Source organism: Stomoxys calcitrans, chromosome 1 (genome assembly GCF_963082655.1).
Source record: "Stomoxys calcitrans chromosome 1, idStoCalc2.1, whole genome shotgun sequence".
Taxonomy (NCBI): Eukaryota; Metazoa; Arthropoda; class Insecta; order Diptera; family Muscidae; genus Stomoxys; species Stomoxys calcitrans.
Genome location: NC_081552.1, coordinates 827,490 through 832,531, shown reverse-complemented (window position 1 = coordinate 832,531; position 5,042 = coordinate 827,490).

The window sequence follows — 5,042 nt, the reverse complement described above, 5'->3', positions numbered from 1 at the left end:
AGACTCGGCTTTGTGAGGCATTTGCAAGTTTGTTGTTGTTTGTATGCATATCTATTGGGAGCCTACACAACAAGACAAAACAATTTTAAACTACAGTACAGGGCGTATCCAGTAGGTGGCTGGGTCACCTACGGCCAAGGGTATTATAAAGGCGATTTTGTGGTACACATTACGGCAGAATGGATTTTAATGAAATTGACATCAATCGAAAGATATTTTTCCAGAAATGCGACGAAGTTATATGAAAATTAATTTTCCTTAAAGAAAAGCCATGAAAATGAGGAATTAATTTTCACTAAAAGATGAAGAAGCATAAATACAGCAAATTGTTGTTGGTTTTTTTCTAAAGCATTTGTTAAGTTTGTGAATGCAAAACTATAGGTGGGAGTATTATTACTATTAAGGTGAGGGTATTGTGGGGGTGTGGTGTGTGTGGCCCTATTCAGCATAGCGGTCAGCCAATTTCTACAGACTCGGCTTTGTGAAGCATTTGCAAGTTTGTTGTTGTTTGTATCTATTGGGAGCCTACACAACAAGACAAAACATTTTGTAACTACAGTACAGGCGGTATGCAGAAGGTGAGTTGGTGTCACTTATTGCATTTAAACGTAGAAATGAAATATAAAACCAGTAAGGAAAGACAAAAGTCGGGCGGAGCCGACTATATAATACCCTACACCTAACCTACAATTATAAATTCGGGCAATAGATATATGTATATGAGAGCTATATCTAAATCTGAACAGACTTTTCCGAACATATCGTTTGAAAATTGTTATTACTACGGCCACATAAGTTCAAATCCGGCGATAAATATATATGGGAGCTATATTCAAATCTGAACCGATATTGATGAAATCCTGCAGATATGTTAAAATCAGTTCAGTTGAAAATTTTAGTTATTATGGCCATTTAAGGGCGAATCGAGCGATGCATATATATGGGAGCTATATCCAAATCAAATCGATTTTAATGAAATTTTGCAGATAGGTTAAGATCAGTAACAAAACTATTCGTGCCAAACTTTGAGCAGTTCGGTTGAAAATCTACCACGGTCATTTAAGTGGAAGGCGGGAGATACATATATATGGGAGCTTTATCTAAATCTGAACCGATTTTTAATAGCGGCCAAAAAAAGTGAAATGTGCAAAATTTCGTTTATAATTGGAAAACAAATACGACCTGTACCTTGATTACAAGAATACATGGACTCACAGACGGACATGGCTAAATCGAATCAGAAAGTGATTCTGAGTCGATCGGTATACTTATCAATGGGTCTGCCCATGTTAATTTGTGTACAAACAACAGGTCGCAATTTTCATCCGATTGTCTTCAAATTTGGTTCGGGCATGGGACGAAGCCTATTGGAATTGGGAAAAAACGGTCCCATGTATATGTTCGTCCGATTTTGAGAAATATTCTAATAAAGTGCTCATTTGTTAACCGATTCTCTCCGCCGGGGTCCACCACAATTGGTTTAGAATTATACAGGGTGGCTGATGAATATTGCTACAATGATGAATATTGCTACATTTTTTTTTCGGTGTATGGAATACATTTTTCTTTTATTCATGTTAAATTAAATTATTAAATTAATTATTAAATTATTATTAATTAAATTAATTAATTAATTAATTAAATTAATTATTAAATTATTATTATTAAATAGAAAAAAAGTTATTACATTTTTTTTTGGTAGCGGCTTTCATCAGCCACCCTGTATATAGATCCCACTTTGTGTTTATAGAGTAGGTGTAGGGTATTATAATGTCGACACCGCCCGAAAGGCATGATCCAAGCAGTACGGTGTCTCAAACGGAAGGTAAAGCGAATCTGACATAAAAATATGGCGTCATGTGCCTAGGGGTCATCCCAGCCACAGCGATCATGTTAAGGTAGCACTCACTTGCCAGGGGTTTATAAGAATGGTATCAACCAATGGCTTAATCTTTCAGAAAGCCATAACATAATACAAACTTTTTACTGCCCGAATTAAAGTTGTTATTTAATAACAAGAATTTTGAACCCTCTTATATAGAGGAAATCTTAAAACTATAAACTCCTATGGATTGTTGCCCAATTTTTTCTGAATATCCCAAGTTATGGACACTGTATCGTGGTTAAACTTGCAGACTAATTTGCCCATGAATATTCCATGAAGAAACTAGGGCAAACTACTCACATACCAATGAGTGCAGTCCGATTCTACAATAGTTTGAGGGCAAAGATAAGGGACCTCCTTTTCATAACGTCCGAACGGCGTGCCGCACCTCTTTGGAAATATCACCCGTATTAGTAGGTGATAATCACCCATGCCATTCCCCTAAGTTGGTTCATGTCTGGTATAGGGTCCCCACCTCAGTGCCGGTATCTGTTAGACGCGAAAGCCTGGCAATGACAAAGGAAATGCTGGAACGTCTCATCTTCTTCCCGGCAGTAATAGAATCGTCTTCTGGATCCCCTCATAGGATTTTCGCCGTCCTAACGACCGAAAGGCTTCGGGTTAACCAACTTTATTGACGGCAGTCTTATGGCCTTCACCACCAAATCATCTGCCCTTTCATTGTCCCTTACTCCGTTATGATCCGGCACCCAAACGATGTGGATTTTGCCATCCTCAGAGAAGGCGGTAATCTCCTTCTTACACTGCAAGACTATTCGTGATCTTACCGTCCTAGCTGTTATTGCCCTTGTGGCAATTTTACTGTCCGTAAAGATGTTCAAACTCCAGTGGGGATAGCGCCACACCACCTTACGCATTCCGTGATCGACCGGATCTCCGCCTGCAGGACCGTATTATGGTCAGTCAGTCTAAAACAGATCTCATTCCCTGGGTTCTCAATGTAGACCCCCAGAACCACTCTGTCCTTTAGCTTTGATCCATCCGTGTAACATGATCATTCAGATGGCAATACTAGAGTCCCGTCAATCCAACACTGTGCCGTTGGCAGCAGTGCCTCGCAGGTTAATCTCAGGTATCCGATCGGAAACCTCTTCCCTTCCTTCCAGTTTTCCTATCGACGCCTCATTTAGACCGCGATGGTATAAGCAGCTCTCATACTCAATCCATTCTCCCATCGCCTCATAGCCGCAGTGGCTGCCTCACACATAATCTGTATGTCAATGGGTCGGATATCTAGAATAGTCTCCAGTGCCCTAGTGGGCGTGGTGCTCATCACTCCGCCTATGGCAAGACAACATGTTCTCTGGACCTGTTGTATGGTCCTTGTGTTGCACTTTTTTTTTCCATAGCAGTCCACCAAACTACTGAGGCGTATATAGGTATTGGCCCAATCACGCCCCAGAGCCAGTGGACCATCCACGGATTCAGGTCCCATTTCGAGCCAACGGCCCGTCTACATAGTGACCAACATCTGTGAGCTTTCTCAGTATGCTCCTGAATGTGACACTTCCAATTCAGTTTCCTGTCCAAGATCACACCTAACTATTTGACCTTGTCAGATATCAAAATCGTCTTATTGAGGAAACGTGGTGCATTAAATTGGCCCACCTTTGACTTCCTCGTGAAAATGGATATTAACCTTGAGACCTCTGGGTCTAGCCCAGTCATATGCCATATGCAGACCCTTTCGGCCCTTCTGCATAGCTTGTTCGGATCCTTACCACTTAGAAGTATTATAACATCGTCTGCGTAGCAGACGGGTTCAAATCCCTCCTCAGTCAGCATCCGCAATAGGTCATTTATGGTGCTCATCCATAGGACTGGCGATAAAATGTCCCCCTGTGGCGTGCCCTGTGCCACTTTCTCCCATATATTTATGCCATTGGACACACAATTTATCCACCTGTTCCTTAGCATATGGTTTATCCAGTCTCTAAGGACCGGGTCCACCCGGTACTGGTCTAAGGATTGAATAAGTTGTTAAATGCCCCCTCGATGCCAATGCATACCGCCAGTGTGTACGTTTTGGCATCGACGTATTCTTCTATTTTATGCACAACCTCGTACAGGGCAGTCTCCACCGACCTTTCCTTGACATAGGCATGCTGTTTGTATTTGAGCAGTTCGCTGGATGTCCTACTCCTTATCATGGTGTCCACAATACGTACCATGGCTTATAGGGCTTATAGCCTTGTCTCCTGCCAGTCTTTCGGAGAATATGCAAGTCCCAGGCACGCTGTGAAAATATTGGCCAGGTGGGGCGCCAGATAGTCTGTCTCCTTCTGTAGTAACGCCTAAAACATTCCATCAGGTCCGGGTGACTTAAATGGTTTGAGCTCCTCAAGGATTCCTTCACCGAATTTATGGTGAATTATAAACCTTCGATCAACATTATTATTCCAAGATTCCGGTGTCTTCGTGAGTCCCGTCGTATCCGGTGGAAAATGGGTTTTCATCAAAAGCCTCAACATGTCCTCCGTTGTCTCAGCTCTCAGCTCTCACTCGCAAGTCGTCTTCGTAGCACACAAATCCTTTGTTAAGGAAATATTTCACACTGTGCATTATTCAAAGACGATAGAAGATCAATGCCATATTCCAGCAGAGATTTTTCATTTGATCAAGCAATGCGTTCCATCCAAGAACTCGATATCCTTTTTTCCGACTATAGCGTGATAGTAAATGCCAGACAATGCAGGCATTACTTTCAAGTAAAACATTTATTTAACATCAACGGGTGTCATTCACAAAGAATGCTGCCCGATTAATGAGGTGATAACCCCGCAAAGGGTTAAAGTGGTCTCAGTGTTTTTTTTTTAAATTTTTTGGGTATTTCATATTCTACTAGAAGGACTTCAGCAATTCGAATTTTCGACATATCGTCGGCTTAATGCTACCTTGTTCCATACGCCATTTTTGAGTTGGGATTGGTTTTTGTAATGTTAAGACACGCCCTTTCCCAATTTCTGAGAAATTTCACGTATCTTCCTTAGTTTTCAATATATTGATGTGTATGTATGCCCTATGTCAATGCATTTTACAAACTTCAAGTGCGTTTATCCAAACTCAATAAAGTGGCGTGGGAAACAAGATACAATTACACCGACGAAATATTTCAAATTGTACTTCATTCTAATGT